Source organism: Mus caroli, unplaced genomic scaffold (assembly GCF_978045245.1).
Source record: "Mus caroli unplaced genomic scaffold, Mus_caroli_1 scaffold_4, whole genome shotgun sequence".
Taxonomy (NCBI): Eukaryota; Metazoa; Chordata; class Mammalia; order Rodentia; family Muridae; genus Mus; species Mus caroli.
Genome location: NW_028227259.1, coordinates 28,395,330 through 28,413,995, shown reverse-complemented (window position 1 = coordinate 28,413,995; position 18,666 = coordinate 28,395,330). Strand labels below are relative to the sequence as shown.

The window sequence follows — 18,666 nt, the reverse complement described above, 5'->3', positions numbered from 1 at the left end:
ATCTAACTCTGTGTTTCCTTTCCAAACCCTTCTCAGAAATATCTCATCCTAGCTTAAATTTTCCTCAATCAGCAAGAGGAGCCATTAAAACTTAGTGAGAAATCATACCAGTTCGAATATGCAGCCAAAATCTACTCCTGTCTAATCATATACAGGTGCATGAAATCTCATCCATGCTGAGCCTTCAGGGCTGGTTGCAGTGTGGGTGTGTGTTAGGGACCACACTCATGAAGCCTTGTGTTTAGCATTTGAAATTTGCCCCAAGATCCCTTAGGAGGGAGACATGCAGTCATCATGCTTCTGACAACATTCTAGAGATCTTTTGGCAAAAGAAACTGAAATATGGAGCCACCAATGTGTGACCATCAGATTGTGTGGGGGCTTTTCTCACTGCACCAATCTCACCGATCAGTATTGCTTATAGCCCTCTGTGTGCTAGACCATGAGTTTCTGTATGAAATAAATAATATATTCAACAGAGGTGCGGATGTGCAGACAGAAAGTATAGGGTAATACTATAGACATAGGTTAGTTGACTGGGCAAGGTCCTAGCATCTTGTATTTGGGTTCATGTTTGGCCCCACAAACCACACAAAACCCAATTTCCGTCAAACATGAATGATTCATTAAATGCAGACCCTAAAGTTGATTGATCAGAACCATTGCTCAGGATTTGTGCCTGAGCCATAGCTCAAAAAAATCTATCTTTGTTAACTTATAAAGACAGAAAACAAAAACCCAAAAACCAAACCAACCAAACAAACAAAAACAAATGAAAAAACAAAATTAGTTCATTTAAAGTTAGGGAAGTATCCAGTGCTCTGTTTGGATCAGGCCGTTTTAGATATAACTGCATATTGATCCTTAATTTGAGGGGTCCCATGGAATGGTTTATGTACCATTGTAAGATTAACAAACATCATACAGAACACAACAGAATGTGGACACCATGACTTTGCTGAGTCAAGTTGTTTTCTCTGTTGATGATTGGCTGTCATATGACAGCAACTATCTGAAATAGGGGGCAGACATAGAAATCAATGACTTTTGCTATACTGTGCTGTACATGCCTTAGCATTAGATTATCCAGGTCTCTCACAATGACTAGTTATGTTTCCACAGTACTTGGAGGCCCCACTTGGAAGCTCAAATATAGGAAACTGGAAGCAGAATTATCTGAGCTCAAGGTTAACTTGGTCCACCTGGGGTATTTGAGACCCTGTTTCAGAAAACAACACTGAATCACACACTACATCAAAGGCCTCACTTACCAAGTCTTGTCTATTATAAAGAACTTACCATTCTCCCCCTTCCAGTCTTTCTTTCTGGGAAGATGGAGAAGTGAGAATGATCTTTCCATTCTAAGGACTATTTTCTCTGTTTCCCTTAGCCCACATTAGGAAAAAATGAAAGTGAGTATCATCATCTGAACAACTGATTAATATCCACTGCTGGTAGCTTGATACGGTGCTGATGACAATCTTATCTTCCTTTAGTGTTGCTGACCCAGCAGGAAGTATTAAGTGCTGAGGCCAAAGCTCAGACAACCTTTCAAGGGGCTAGACAGAAGCCATCAGAGACTCTCCACATCCTTGTCCTGAGATGAAATCCAGGAACACAATGTGAACTTGGTGGCCAATTTACCATACATCAAACTTCTACCTCCACCTTTCTATGTTCAGTACAGGAAAGTGTGCATGCACCTCCATGCCAGATTGATCTTGATATATGTCCCAGGGCGCAGACTATTTAGAGAGTTGGTTGTAGTCAAGCAGTTGGTGCCCTCAGTAAGATGTGAAGACTATCAATAATAAGTGACCACACTGTATTTGTTTAAACATTTGTTGATAATTGAGCATATCTGAGGAATTGGACACCAGCTCTGCGTCCTGGTCTTTTTGTGCCTATACCTTGCTCAAAAGGAAGGTGGGAGGACAACTTGGGTTCCTCTGCATGGATAAAGTGAGGTGAAATCGGCACCGACCAGTATGAGACACAGTGCTGAAGCCCTTTATTTCAAGTAAAAAACACATTCTCTGTCCTCCTTGAAAGTGCTCCTGTTGAGGCCATGGACCTTGTATAAACATGCTAACATCATGCAGACATCTTTCCTAATGATACAAAGTTCTCTCTGGTAAGGCTTGCCCCCTTACCATATCTGTAGGAAATTTGTTACATGGCAGCCGTCAGTCTATTTCATGCTTTTGCCATAATATGCTTCCAAGTTGTGATGGTTTGTATACTCTTGTACCAGAGAGTGGCACCATTTGGATGGGTAGCATTGTTGGAATAGGTGTGACCTGTTTGCAGTAGGCATGTCACTGTGGGCGTGGGCTTAATACTCTCATCCTAGGTGCCTGGAAATGGGTCTTTTACTAGCAGCCTTTGGGTGAAGATGTGGAACTCTCAGCTCTGCTCTTGCCATGCCTGTGTGGATGCTGCCATGCTTGATGATAATTGACTGAGCCTCTGAACATGTAAGCCCGCCCCAATGAAATGTTTTTATATGTCTTGCCCTAGTCATAGTGTCTGTTCCCAGCTGTAAAACCATAACTAAGTCAGATGTTGGGACAGCCATTGAGGAAGGGGGCAAGCATGCGGCTGCTTGAGCGAGTTTGCAAGCTACTCCCCCAGTGCACTACCCCTGTCCTGGCCTGCCTCTGCTTGAGCTCTTGCTAAGCTGAGGGAGCTGCCATTTGCTGAGTGAGAGGCGCTGCCCCATGGCCAGAGTTGGAGCTAGCAAGCAAGATTGAAGCAAGAAAGAGTGAGTGAGTAATCACAGCAGGGAGATGTGCCCAGAGGAAGGCTGCATGGCCATCTGGGCATGCTTTGCTCCTGGTGGGAAGTCCCAGCCATCGCATAATTCTGCTTGTTCTTTCACAAGGCGTTATGCCTGCTCAACTTCGAGATCGAGGAGTTAGAGGCAGCTCTTCACAGAGATGACTTGGTATTTATCAGTGATCTGATTGCCTGCCTGCTTCAAGGCTGCTATTAGCGAAGAGATATCATGTCTCAGACATTCCACAGCTACTTGGAAGATATTGTTAACTAAGGTTGTGAGCTTGAAGAAGGAAAGCCCAATCCTCTGAGAGATCCCAGTTTTCAAACCTTCCTCTGCGTACATGAGTAGAGATCCTGCATCTCCTCTGTGATTACCCGCTTGTTGCAGATGATGTCTTTGATCTTCTCAAGGGTCTGGATGCAGACAGTCTCCGAGTTGAACCTCTAGGTGAAGACAATTCAGGTGCACTGTACTGGTACTTCTATGGGACACAAATGTACAAAGAAGACCTAGTACACGGAAGGTCCAATGGAGAACTCTCCTTGAGCACGGAAAGTGAAAGGCAAAAAAAAAAAAAATGTCTCAAATGTTCCTGGAAAAACAGACAAAAGTAGAGGAAGGCCTGCAAAACGAAAAAAACTACAGGAGGAAATTATATCCAGTGAAAAGCAGGAAGAAAACTCCTTGACGTCTGACCTACACAAAAGAAATGGATCCGGAGGGGCAGGCCAAGGTACTTGGTGGATCCTGTGTCTAACAGAAGAATGGAGACAGGTTACTGAGAGCTTCCTGAGAGCCAACCTCTCTCCAAGAGGAACAACTCTACAAGATCCTTAGCAGGACTTCCTGCCTGAAATCTGCAACATGATTGCTCAGAAGGGAAAACGTCCACAGGGCACAAAGCCAGAGCTGCAACACAGGTTTATATCTGTCCACCTGCCCATCCAATTCATCAAGCTAGAGGAAACTCCCATGCTCACCAAGATAGAAAAACAGAAGCACAGGTGGGAGGAGGAGGAACGACCGATCTTTCTTGCAGTGCAGAAGAAGGAGCAAGATCAGATGTTAAAGGAGGAGAGAATGCAGGAAAAGGAGGAAAAAGGTCAAGGTAGTGGAAGTCTGGGCTAAGAGGAGAAAGCTCAGGGAAGAATGAGCATGGCTATTGGCTAAAGGCAAGGAGCTACTCCCAGAACTTTCCCATTTGGATCTGAATTCTCCTATGAGGGAATGGAAGAAGGCCAAGGACCTCTTTGAATTGGACGACGATTTCACAGCCATGTAAAAGTTCTAGATGTGGGGAAGGCTCACAAGGATTCCTGGCCCTTCTTGGAACCTGTGGATGAATCTTATGCCCCCAACTATTACCAGATTATTAAGACCCCCATGGATATTTCAAGCATGGAGAAGAAATTAAATGGAGGTTCATAGTTTACCAAGGAGGAATTTGTAAATGTCACGAAGACCATGTTCAAAAATTACCTAAAATATAATGGTGACAGTAATGAATATACCAAGATGTCTGACAATTTAGAGCAGTGTTTCCATCGGGCCATGACAAAACATTTTCCTGATGAAGATGGAGACACAGATGAAGAATTTTGGATCAAAGAGGATGAAAAACGGAAATAAAGAAGGAGTCGTTCTGGTAGAAATAGTGGAAGCCATGATTGGAATCGCTCAAGGAACACAGAAGTGTACTACAGGAAACAGCCACCGGTAAAGAATGGGGGAAAATCATTGCCCCTGACAAATTGAGCTGCCTCCTCAGGGGACAATCAGAGCAGCATTTCCATAAACTCCCTCCAGAGGTCCGCACATCAAATGGCCAAGGCTTTTCTTGCCCCCTGCATTGTGGTAGGGTGCCTAGCCATGCATCCCTTTTAAACCAGATGAAGCCAGCAGCAGCAGGATCATTAGGCTCTCTTCAAGGATCAGATCCCATCAACGTACATGGCTCCTCTTGAATTCCAGAGGGGCCCCCAGGGGAGCCCTTGCAACACCCAACCTTTGCTATACAGGCTCCAGTTGGAATTAGTAACCATTGTGGATCCCTGCTCAGTGCTCCAGACCTTTCCAATATGGGGTCACACGTCCCATCCTTACAGCTTGGGCAGATGAATTGTCCCAGTCAAGTTGGAAACATGTATCCACCAGATCCATTCCAGGCAGGATTTATTCCTTCAAGGCATGGTGGGACTCCAGCACGACCACCAGACTTTCCTGAAAGCTCTGAAATTCCTTCCGGTCATATTTATCATTCATACAAGTATCTAAATCAAGGACACACTGCTGTTTGGAATGGGAACCATGGTACTATAAACCCTGGATGTTTGGGGCCAGTAGAGAAGCCCCACCTGGGGACAGGACTTTCTCACTACCCTCATACCTTTGGTCATGTGATGGATGCCCGAGTGATGAGACAACCTATCCCACCAAACCAGTGGACTAAACAGTCAAGCTTTCTACCTCATGGAGCTCCTTCCTCGGGGTATATGCAGCCACCCTGTAACTCTGATGGACATGGTTTGCAGCCACATTCAACTCCAGCACCAAGTCCTTGATTCAGAGGGCCCTCCCAGGTCCTCCGTGGGACACAAGGAGGGGAATCCATGATGGACAGCCCTGAAATGATTGCGATGCAGCAGCTCTCCTCCTGAGTCTGTCCCCCAGGTGTGCCTTACCACCCCCCTCCAGCCCACTCCTCCCCAATACCTGGTCCCTCTCTGCAGGTAGCTCATTCGTCATCAGAATGTGTGTCAGCGCCCAAGCCTGCATTGGACAACCCTGGGAGTACACAGGAGATGACTGAAACACAAGATCCTGAGGAAGACCCAGAGCCTTTGCCTGGACATGAAGAGAAAGCAGCAAGCATTTGTTCTTCAGAGGGCGAATACCTCTAACAACTACCTCACCCTGCACCTCCCTTGCAAGCCAGCTGTACTAGGCAGAGCTCACCACAAGAAAGGGAGACAGAGGACCTGTAATCCAAGAGCTTTCTGTTAAGTTTACATTTTTGTCCTGTGGCTCAACCCTATCACACACATTTATTGCAAAGCAAAATAAAGTCAACACCACATCTAGAAGTAGAGCAATTAACCAGTTGAAAGGGAATGAATATAACCATACAGAAGGATGGCCTTTTGGGGGGTGGGGATTGAGACAGGGTTTCTCTGTATAGCACTGGCTATCCTGGAACTGGTTCTGTTGACCAGGCTGGCCTCAAACTTTGAAATCTGCCTGCCTCTGCTTCCCTAGTGCAGGAATTAAAGGCATGTGCCACCACTGTGTGGCCTCAGAAAGAAGGACTTTAAGTTGAAAGATATTTAAGACAGTGTGGAGAGTGATAAAGAATGCTTTCCTACTGGGAGGTCATCAGGGTAGGAAGGTTAGCTAGGTGCTTTCCCTGACTCTCTGAGCTGGCTACTGAGTCTTCCCTGGTAAAATTAAATGCCTGGCATATGTGTGTGTTTTAAAAATGTATTTATTAATCATTCCATTGGATTATATCTCACATGATATGCCACATTGGTTACCCTCCACTAACCCCTCAAACTACATCTGCACTCTCAGCCTCCACTCTGTCTGGATTAGGATTCTCCTTCACCCACCCTCCCTCTCTTGCCCTACTGATTGAGAAACCCACTACACTGGAGCATCAAATCTCCACAGGACCAAGGGCCTCCCCTCCCATTGCTTTCAGCTAGGCCATTCTCTGCTACAATGTATCTGGAGTTATAGATCCCTGCTTATACACTCCTGGGTTGGTGGTCTAATGTCTAGGAGCACTGGGTGCTCCTGCCAGCAGATGTTGTTTTTCAGTAGGATTCCATTCCCCTCTTCACCTCCAGCTTCTCTGCATGCTCCTGCAATGCTCAGTCTAATAGTTGGCTCCAATGGTCAGTTGCTGGCCACACCTCCCAAAGAACCTTCACTCCAGGTTTCTGTCTGCAAGCACCTCTTGACCACAGGAACAGTGTCTGGTTTGGTGTCTGAAGACAGGATGGATCCCCAGGTAGGGAAGTTCCTGGACGGCCCTTCCTTCAGTCTCTGCTCCATTTCTTGTCCCTGTTAGTCCTTTTCTCAGGAACATTTCTTGGTTAAAATCCTTGAGATGGGTGGATGGCAACATTCCTTGACAGAGAGCATTGCCAGGGGTCTTGTTGGGGTTTGGGGGATGTGGGGGAGGCATACCTATCTGCTGGAGGTGGTCTCTACAAGTTCTATCTCCCTGATGTCTGAGAGCCTCAAAGGTCTATTCCCTGTTCCTCATCCTTCCACCCCCCCTTTTATTTTTTCCATTTCCTGACCTCTTGTACCTCTCTCCCATCCCTTCCAGTACCTGATATTGCCTCCCTTATTTCCTCCCCTTCCTCTCTCCCTCCAAGGTCCCCCTCTACCTCCCAGAATCTTCCTTTTTCCCCCTTAATGCAGGATAGGGTAATGCCAGGACCAAGATTGGGAATGGGTGGGTTAGGGAGCAGGGGGAAGGTGGAGGGGATAGGGGATTTTCAGAGGGGAAACAAGGAAAGGGGATAACATTTGAAATGTAAATAAAGAAAATATATAAAAAAAAGAAAGAAAGAAAGAAAGAAAGAAAGAAAGAAAGAAAGAAAGAAAGAAAGAAAGAAAGAAAGAAAGAAAGAAAGAAAGAAAGAACATGAGACCAGAATCAACTGACAAGGACACATGGGTTACCACAGAGTGCAGAGGCCCAGTGCGGGTCTGATCTAGGTCCTCTGTATTTATATTATGGTTTTATAGCCTGGCATTCTTGCAAGATTCCTAACAGTGGGAGCAAGGCTCTCTCTGAATGTTTTGCTTACCTTTTGGACCCCTTTCCTCCACTGACCTGCCATGTCTTGTCCAAGCCTTGATATGATAACATGTGCTGAGTTTTATTGCCCCCTGTTATGTTGTATTTGGTTGATGTTCCTGGGAAGCCTGTGCTTTTATGAGAGTAGGGGAAGGAGGGTAGATCTCCGGAAAGGGGAGGTGGAGTGGAGAGGGTTGGGGGAAGGAAAGGGACAGAATATACTATATGAATGAAATATAAACAAGTTGCCCTTCTTTTAAAATTTATTGAGGTAACACCCAATGTCATTCTCTAGACACACACAAACACACACACACAGAGAAATGAAAACCACAAAAAGTCAATGGTATAGTTTTTTCTTTTTTTGAATATTATTTTTCTTTTTTCATTTTTTTCTTTTTTTCTTTTTATTAGATATTTTCTTTATTTACATTTCAAATGCTATCCTGAAAGTTCCCTGTACCCTCACTCCCCCATGCTCCCCTACCCACCTACTCCCACTTCTTGGCCCTGGTGTTCCCCTGTACTGGGGCATACTTTGCAAGACCAAGGAGCCTCTACTCCCAATGATGGCCAACCAGGCCATCTTCTGTAACCTATACAGCTAGCGACATGAGCTTGGGGTACTGGTAAGTTCATATTGTTGTTCAACCTATCAGGTTGCAGAACCCTTCAGCTCTTGGGTACTTTCTCTAGCTCCTCCAATGGGGCCCCGTGTTTCATCCAAGAGATGACTGTGAGCATCCACTTCTGTATTTGCCAGCCACTGTCATAACCTCACATAAGTCAACTATATCAGGGTCCTTTCAGCGAAATCTTGCTGGCTTATGCAATAGTGTCCGGGTTTGGTGGCGGATTATGGGATGGATCCCGGCTGGGGTAGTCTCTGGATGGTCCATCCTTTTGTCTTAGCTCCAAACTTTTTCTTTGTAATTCCTTCCATTGGTATTTTGTTCCCTATTCTAAAGAGGAATGAAGTATCAACATGTTGGTTTTCCTTCTTGATTTTCTTGTGTTTGGCAAATTGTATCTTGGGTATTCGAAGTTTCTGGACAAATATCCACTTATCATTGAGGGTATATCAAGTGATTTCTTTTGTGATTGGGTTGCCTCACTCAGGATGATATCTTCAAGATACATCCATTTGACCAAGAATTTCATAAATTCATTGTTTTTAATAGCTGAGTAGTAATCCATTGTGTAAATGTACCACATTTTCTGTATCCATTCCTCTGTTGAAGGACATCTGGATTCTTTCCAGCTTTTGGCAATTATAAATAAGGCTGCTGTGAACATAGTGGAGCATGTGTCCTTATTACCACTTAGAATATCTTCTTGGTATATGCCAAGGAGAGGTATTGCTGATCCTCAGCTAGTACTATGTCCAATTTTCTGAGGAACTGCCAGACTGATTTCCAGAGTGGTTGTACCAGTACCAATCTCACCAGCAATGGAGGAGTCTTCCTCTTTCTCCACATCCTTGCCAGCATCTGCTGTCACTTGAATTTTTGATCTTAGCCATTCTGACTGATGTGAGGTGGAATCTCAGGGTTGTTTTGATTTGCATTTCCCTGATCAGTAAGTATGTTGAACATTTTTTCGTGTACTTCTCAGCTTCTCAGCCTCATGCACTTTCTCAGTTGAGAATTCTTTGTTTAGCTCCATACACTGTATTTTAATGGGGTTATTTGAATTTCTGGAGTCCAACATCTTGAGCTCTTTGTATATATTGGATATTAGTCCCATATAAGATTTAGGGTTGGTAAAACTCCTTTCCCAATCTGTTGGTTGCCTTTTTGTGTTACTGACAGTCTCTTTTGCCTTACAGAAGCTTTGCAATTTTAAGAGGTCCCATTTGTCAATTCTTAATCTTACATCATAAGCCATTGTTATCCTATTCAGGAATTTTTCCCCTTTGCCCATATCTTCTAGGCTTTCCCCCACTTTCTCCTCTATAAATTTCAGTGTCTCTGGTTTTATTTGGAGTTCTTTGATCAATGCACACTTGAACTTTGTACAAGGATATAAGAATGGATCAATTCACATTATCTACATGATAACCACCAGTTGTGCCAGCACTATTTTTTTGTAAATGCTGTCTTTTTTCCCACTGGATGATTTTAGCTCCCTTGTCAAAATCAAGTGACCATAGGTGTATGGGTTCATTTTTGGGTCTTCAATTTTATTCCATTGATCTACTTGTCTGTGGCTGTACCAATATCATGGAGGTTTTTTTTTTTTTTTTTTTTTTTTTTTTTTTATCACAATTGCTCTGTAGTACAGCCTATGATCAGGCAAGGTGATTCCCCCAGAGGTTCTTTTATTGTTGAGAATAGTGTTTGCTATCCTAGGTTTTTTGTTTTTCCAAATGAATTTGAAATTTGCCCTTTCTAACTCAGTGAAGAATTGAGTTGGAATTTTGATGGGGATTTCATTGAATCTGTAGATTGCTTTTGGCTAGATAGTCATTTTGGCTATATTAATCCTGCCAATCCACGAACATGTGAGATCTTTCCATCTTCTGAGATCTTCTTCAGTTTCTTTCTTCAGAGACTTGAAGTTCTTGTCATACAGATCTTTCACTTCCTTAGAGTCACACCGAGGTATTTCATATTATTTGTGACTATTGTGAAGGGTGTTGTTTCCCTATTTTCTTTCTCAGCCCATTTATCCTTTTTGTAGAGAAAGGTCATTGATTTGTTTGAGTTAACTTTATATCCAGGTACTGCACTGAAGCTGTTTATCAGGTTTAGGAATCTTCTGGTGGAATTTTTAGGGTTACTTATATATATATATACACACTAACATATCATCTGCAAATAGTGATATTTTGACTTCTCCATTTCCAATTTGCATTCCCTTGATCTTTTTTTGTTGTGGAATTGCTTTGCCGAGGACTTCAAGTACTATATTGAATAGGTGGGGAGAAAGTGGGCAGTCTTGTCTAGTTCCTGATTTTAGTGGGATTGCTTCCAGTTTCTCTCCATTTAGTTTGATATTGGCTAATGGTTTGCTGTAGATTGCTTTTGTTATGTTTGGGTATGGGCCTTGGGTTCCTCATCTTTCCAAGACCTTTACCATGAAGGGGTGTTGGATTATGTTAAATGGTTTCTCAGCATCTAACAAAATGATCATGTGGATTTTGTCTTTGAGTTTGTTTATATAGTGGATTACTTTGATGGATTTCCGTATATTAAACCATCCCTGCATCCCTGGGATGAAGCCTACTTGGTCATGATGGATGATTGTTTTGATGTGTTCTTGGATACGGTTTGGGAGGATTTTATTCAGTAATTTTACATCAATATTCATAAGAGATATTGATCTGAAGTTCTGTTTCTTTGTTTGATTTTTGTGTGGTTTAGATATCAGAGTAATTGTGGCTTCATAGAATGAAGTGGGTAGAGTACCTTCTGTTTCTATTTTGTGGAATAATTTGAGGAGAGTTGGAATTAGGTCTTCTTTGAAGTTCTGATAGAACTCTGCATTAAACCCATCTGGTCCTGGGCTCTTTTTGGTTGGTAGACTCTTAATGACTGCTTCTATTTCTTTAGGGGAAATCGGACTGTTTAGTTCATTAATCTGATCCTGATTTAGCATTGGTACCTGGTTTCTCTCTAGGAATGTGTCCATTTTATCCAGGTTTGCCAGTTTTGTTTAGTATAGACTTTTCTAGGATCTGATGATGTTTTGGATTTCCTTAGGATATGTTGTTATGTCTCCTTTTTCATTCTGATTCTGTTAATTAGGATATTGCCCCTGTGCCCTCTAGTTAGTCTGGCTAAGGGTTTATCTATCTTGTTGATTTTCTCAAATATCCAGCTCCTGGGTTGGTTGATTCTTTGAATAGTTCTTTTTGTTTCCACTTTGTTTATTTCAGCCCTGCATTTGATTATTTTCTGCTGTCCACTCCTCTTGGGTGACTTTGCTTCCTTTAGTTCTAGAGCTTCTAGTTGTGCTGTCAGGCTGCTAGTGTATGCTCTCTCTGGTTTCTTTTTGGAGGGACTCAGGGCTTTGAGTTTTCTTCTGAGGTATGCCTTCATTGTGTCCCATATGTTTCAGTAGTTTGTTTCAGTATTTTCATTAAACTATAAAGTCTTTAATTCTTTCTTTATTTCTTCCTTGACCAAGGTATAATTGAGTAGAGTATTGTTTAGCTTCTACTTGAATCTTGGTTTTCTATTATTTATGCTGTTATTGAAGAACAGCCTTAATTGGTCGCTATCTGAAATAATGCATAGGAAAATTTCAATATTTTAGTAGCTGTTGATGCCTTTTTTGTGACCAATTATATGGTCAATTTTTGAGAAGGTACAATGAAGTGCTGACAAGAAAGTATATCCTTTTGTTTTAGGATAAAATGTTCTGAGATATCAGTTAAATCCATTTGTTTCATAACTTCTCTTAGTGTCTGTGTGTTTCTGTTGAGATTCTGTTTCCAGGATCTGTCCATTGATGAGACTGGGGTGTTGAAGTCGCTCACCATTATTGTGTGAGGTGCAATGTGTGCTTTGAGCTTTCCTAGAGTTTCCTTAATAAATGTGGCTGCCCTTGGATTTGGAGTATATATATTCAATATTGAGAGTTCATCTTGGAAGATTTTACCTCCCCCCCCCAATTGTGATTATTTTAATACAAACTGCTACAACAAATATGTAAAGATATGGCAGATTATGCATTTTTTCAAAGCAGTTTGATTTAAGCATAAGACAGATTCAAATGGTCTAAGGTTGTGCAAAGAATCCAAGGACTTGCCTACTGGCCTCAAGGAAGCCTTTGCTCTAAAGAGAATCCATTCATTATTCCTCAGCTGCAAAGGAGACAGGGCACAGTCTGTTGTAAAATGTTAACTGTTGTAAAACCAGGATAATAATCTTAAATTACGATTATTCTTGCAGCACTGTGTAGTATGTATTCTGTTGACCTCTTTATTTCATAACTTAACTTTCCTTTAATTCCATTTTATGGTGCTTGTGTTCAGTTTTGTTTTAAAAATTGCTTTAAATTTATATTAAATTTTGTACATGTTCCCAAATTATTGCATAAAGAGCATAATATTCAAAACAGTGTTTGCAAACACATGTCCAATTTAGGAAAAAAAAATTCACATTTCCTCTCTGGCCCTTTTCTTCTTTTTTATTTGTTTTGGAGATTCTCGGTTGGTTTCAAACTTGGTCTGTGTGGGAGGCACACTGTTTTGCTCAGCATTTGACTTGGGCTTGTCTGTGTCTTGTAACATCAGTGGCACTTGGGAAGAGCTCTTTTCAGAGTCACCTTTTAATAAGGTAATAGATGGCTCCACAGAGGTAGCAGGAGCAAGAGCCTGATAGGCTGGCTATTTTTGATGAGTATTTCAAGTGGATCACTAGTGCTCATTGTCTTCAGGGAACAAGCCAAATTATGCACAAGAGACCATCTTCTTGTATACCCATTGGTGACACTGATTTTACACTATATCCCAAGCTATTGGGCACTTATGGAGATCGATTTCCAGCTGTGGGTTCTAGGTTTCCAAGAGGGGGCAGAAAATCTGAATCAGGAAGATGGTCTTAAGAGTCAAGAGTTGTAAATCAATTTTTATTTATAAGAAATACAATGTTTAAAAAACAGGCTTTAAAAGTACAGTTAATATAAATTTTAATGACACAGATATAAATAGAAATATTGGACTAAGGGCTACACTGTGGGACAGCTTAGACTGGTGTCCCCCAGGCTGGTGTGATCTGCTCAGAACAGGGAACACAAGGATGGGAACTAAAATATAATCTTTGAGAAGTGGTGACACACACCTTTAATCCTTGCACTCAGTAAGGCAGATCTCTGAGTTTCAGGCCAGTCTGATCTATAGAGTGGGTTCTGAGACAGCCAGGGCGACACAGAGATCTTGTCTTGGAAAACAAAAACAAAAACAAAAACAGAAACAAAAAAGAGAGCTGGCTTGCTAGTTAAGAACATATACTGCTCAGGACCCAGCACCCACACTAGGTGCTCATAACAGTGTGTACCCCAGCTCCAGGGTTCCAATGCCCTCTTTTGGCCTCTGCAGGCACCAGTACATATGTGTAAACATGCACCTACAGAGATGTACACATGCATACACAAAACTTAAAAAGTAAAATAAATCTTTAAAGAGAAGAGTGTTTGTAGGGTCAGGAGCGATAGGACTGTGGGTGGGAATGGACTCAGCATCCCTGGGCCTGATATTTATATACACACAGTAGTGATTGAGAAGCCTGAGGCTTACCCAAGGCCAGATCATGTGGAACCTGAAGGAGATGGGTGTGCTACCGTGTGCTGGCTGGGATTCTCAGGGAAGACATGGCCTTGAACAGAGGTAGAGATTGAGTTTGTCCCGAGGGCCACTGAGAACTTTGAAAGGATACACAGTGACTCCAGTGGAGAACACTGACTCTGTCATCAACTGCAGCAGTGTGTCACCTCTGTTAGCAACACCTGGGTTCCTATGTCCTTCAGTCACAAGGTGTGATAGTGTGACAGTTCAACACACACAATCACCCTCAAAGTCAAGTCTCAGAGCACTGGAAGACAACTGTCCCTGTCCTGCCTGGTCACTGTCCCCACAGGACCAGAGGCCAAAGGAATGCAAATGAAGGAAAAAGAAGTTATGTAAGTGATTCCTGCAGATTCCTGCAGCCCCTAGAGCCAGTCTGAATATTTGCTTGGATTTCAACAGGGGCGTGGTTGGGTGTCTCACAGTTAGGGGTTTTCTCAAATGTGCACTTTTAGTTGTCAGCTGAGCCTGTAGCTGCTGTGACATCTAAACTGCAAGAGAGGAGAGGCAGCCTGTCTTGAAGCGTGCTTCTTTTTTCCTGACCTGCACTGGTTTGCAAGCGTCCTCCTTTTCTCCTGTGTTGTGGGGAGATTGGACCTAGGGCCTTGTATATGCTAGGCAAGTGCGGTAGTGCCGCTGAGCTGCATTCCAGTCCCTTCACATTGTTTGTGAGACAAGCGAAGCTGCTAAAGGTGGCCTCAGACTTGCTCTTTGGCCCAGGCAGGTCTTGAGCTTTCAATCCTTTCCCCTCAGATTCCAGGGTAGCTTGGAGTACAGTCCTGCAAGACCAGGTCTTGCCTGAGTGGTTAACACTGTACCTGCAGTTACACATGATGGCGCACAGGTGGCGCCATGTGTCTGTCAAACTGAATTCAAAGTCAAGTGTGAGCTGAGCTGCACTGATGTTCCAGGAGCCGGAAGTATGGTTGCTTTTGATGTTGTGATAATTTTTTGAACAGGTATGGGAAATGAGACTTAGTGCTTGCACTTGGCCAGCCGCTTACCCCCGAGCCATACCCCCAGTCCATATTATATATTGACAATGAACTTGCTGGTGGTAAAGATTTTTATTTTAAACCTTTCTGACTTACACTTCAGGAGGCTGTCAGGTTGTGTGTGTGTATCTAATATTGTGTCATGGCATTTTCTACCAGCAGAAAGAGGGCACACTTTGCAAAGGTAACTTAAAATGGAGACTTTTGGTAGGGAGGTAATTTTAGAAGGGCTCTTGAAAAAAAAATCTAGACAAGACAGTGGGTTTCATGAACACTTGACACCCTCACACTGTGCAAAGGGACACATCAGATCCATCCAGAGCCACTTGGGGAGTGGGGAAGCAGAGGGAGGGGGTGGGCAAAGCATTAGGATGTAAAAATGGACGTCTTCATAAGAAGTTTAGAATCTGTAGGCAGGCAAAGGCCTTATCTCTAATTTAAACTGCACATTCAATTTGGTAAACTTCAGGTGTGCCAGAAATGAGTGTAAGAACGCAGATGTCACTTGTATCCCTGATTGTCAGTTATTGATCATCAGTTATTGATCATCAGTTATTGATTATCAGTTATTGCTGAGCTTTTCTTGCGGCTCTGAGTTAGAAGAAGGAGGATGGATGTGTCCCATCATGGTTCTGTGTCCTGAGTGTTCACTCAGCAGTGTTGTAAAAACGCCCTTAATAGAGCAAACTCTCCAGAAACATCATCCTTCATGAAGTTGGTTCAGTGCTGACCCTTCCCTGTGTTTGAGTACTTGGTGTTTTTCTGAACTTACATCCCGTTTTTTCTTTACTTTGTTATGTTTTAGGGCATATGCTAGCCTGAGGCTGGCTCTAGGGGCCGCCTCTCCTTCAGATATTTTGGAGTTGGGTGGTTCTACTTTGAGAACCTGCTGACTGGAGAAGGTCTGATCCCTACCTGACTAAGATGCTTTCTGACCTCTCCAGGCCTGTGACTACATTTAGATTTTCAATGGCAGTGTTAAGTGGTTTGCAGAGTTCCTGGGTATCCAGCAGGAGCTGATGGAGTGAGGTGATTGTTAGTGAGAGATGCTTGCTTTCTGTCAGGCTCCCTGCAGAGAGACACAGGGAGCTCTGCTCCTGCTGAGAGCTTCTGAGGAAGCTGTATCTCTCTGTCTTCATGGTCAGGAGCAGCTGCTCCAGAGCAGACAGCTGTGTAGCAGCCAAGTCACCTGTGGGCAGCATGAGGCCCGGGTCCCTAGTTTCTTGGCCTTGCTTGCTTAGACTCACATAGGGCTGCTGTGATGTCAGAGGTTAAGTCAGCTGATGTCACTGCAGAGTGCCTGTAAAGGCACACAGCAGCATTTGGCACTTAGGAAATATGTGCAGGGCTAGGTAGTTCAGTTTCTAAGTAAGCATATGTTTTCCTGTTCTCCCAAGCTCTGAGTTATGCAGGTCTACAGCACTGAGATATTACAGCACTGCAGAATACTAGGGTATTCTGGTGATCATTTACTTCATTCCCTAGTGGATTATTATTATTTTTTAATTAAGAAATCCATTGCAAAGACATGACAAGTAATTGTAAAATTGAGCTGGGTCTTGGACTGGAGGGGAAAAAGGATGTAAAAGTTATTAAAAGGCAAAGAAACAAGATATTGAAGGAGCAGTATTTATGAATGCAGCTTTGAAGATGGCCACTGCAATGTGGGACAGTTTTAGTGTGCACACACCTAAAATGTTTAGGAGGAAGCATGATGCTCTCAGGTGGTTAGACAAAGTGTGAGGATAGGAGGGATGGTGACTGACCTAGTGTCCTTGGAAGAGCCACCTGTGTTACAGGAAGGGACCGTGACCGACTCAGTGTCTTTTGACCGACTTAGTGTCTTTCACTAGCTTGGTGAAGATGAACTATTGAGATGGTTAGCAGACCATATGCGTGTCCCCAGCCCCAATAGTGATCCTTTATGAAGAAGGTAGAATCACTATTAAATTCAGCTATTGCACAAGATCTTCTATGTGAACTGAATTGCATTGTAAGTCCCATTCTGTGTTTGATCAGTTTTCTGCCTCAACAAACCAGTTCACAAACAAGCCTGTGGGCCTTCCTGATCCAGATGACTGCTCACAGGGTGACTCACTAGGAAGACTCAGGGGGAGTAAGGACAACCAGTGGGTTGTCAAAATGTGGTACTTCTCAGGTGACCCATCACCATTATCACCATACTTCTTGCTGCTTTCAGGGACTTCATTTTCCTAAGCTTCACTCTTGCTGTAATATTGACCCACACATTTACACACGATGCACTTTGTACAACTAAATGCCCTTAGAGACTTCTATGCCTGTGCAGTGTGACAGCCAGGGGAGCACTGTGAGAGCAACGGAAGCATTGTGACAGCCAGGGGAGCAATGTGACAGCCAGAGAGTACTGTGTCAGCCAGGGGAGCACTGTGACAACCAGATAGTACTGTGTCAGCCAGGGGAGCACTGTGACAGCCAGGGGAGCACTGTGACAGCCAGGGGAGCACTGTGAAAGCCAGGCGAGCACTGTGAGAGCCACGGGAGCATTGTGACAGCCAGGGGAGCAGTGTGACAGCCAGGGGAGCAGTGTGACAGCCAGAGAGTACTGTGTCAGCCAGGGGAGCACTGTGACAGCCAGGGGAGCACTGTGACAACCAGGGGAGCACTGTGTTGGTCAGGGATACAGCCTCTTCCCTTAGCAAGCACTATCACTGGGAAAAGGCACTAAACTCCTAAAGTTGCATTGGGCAGACCATGGGCCACACTGGGAACATTCTCTGGCTGGAGAAAGGGCTTCATACCTCTAAATCTAAAGATTCTTAAAGGGGCCTATGACTTTGAAAAAGTTTTAAAAATGTAAAAATCACATTTTAAGATATGAACTTCCTGTCATTCTAGAGAAAGACATTTTAGAAACAATATTTGGGACCTACTAACAACATTCATTTCATGTTTTCCAAGAAAATGAACCGTGCTTGCTTTATACATTTAAAAAAGTGAAAGACTGGGTTGGGGAGATGCCTCAGTGGGTAAAAGGACTTGCTGTATATGTGTAAGTAACCCAGGTTAGGGTGGCAATCTGCATCCATAACCCAGGTTAGGGTGGCAGTCTGTCTGTGACCTTAGTCTCCTAAGATGAGGTAGGAGGCAGATAGGAGACTCCCTGGAAATTCATGGGGCAGCCATCCTGAGGTATAGAGTGAATAAGAGTGTGGGTTTCTTGTAGGCTTTCCTAAGGCTATGGGTAGGCTATTAGAGCTGAAATTTCTACATAAACTCATGTTAGAGCTGGACTATGTATCAAGGCAGAAGACTAGATCTGAGATGGCTTTACAGGACTCTGCTCTTCTGCCTCTGTCTCTACTGCCTGCTCTACATATCTCACCTCAGCAGCTGTGGTTCTCAGCTTGGCCATCTCTCACTGGCAGCGAGCAGTAATGAGTGGAACAGACCCAGCCTAACCTGGGCTCTCTGGCCTGGATCTGTGTGATTTCGCCTTCCCATAAACTTGTGAGGGATTGGCTGGCTGACAGGGTGCCTGGCATCCAGAAAGGCAGTGTGGGAACTCATGGATCCTTGAAGGATGGTTTTTATTTTCTTTATAGTTTTCTCAAATGATATTTTCTGTCAGAAAGTTAAATGAGGGCAATTTCACTTTCATTGTCCTAAATAATATTCTGTAGCCTGAGAGAATAGAGCTGCCTTTCATTGTAACAGTCAGTCAGTTTCATGATTCTCATCCTGCCTCACCCACCAGACCTCTGGTGTGGTCGCATGATAGAGGCTGGAGCGATCATGGGGCTGT

General features: G+C 43.4%; 1 pseudogene; it reads right to left on the bottom strand.

Moving 5' to 3' along the window:
• Positions 1-18,666, bottom strand: part of LOC147005102 (actin-related protein 3B-like) — a 242,741-nt pseudogene that overhangs the window by 52,139 nt on the left and 171,936 nt on the right.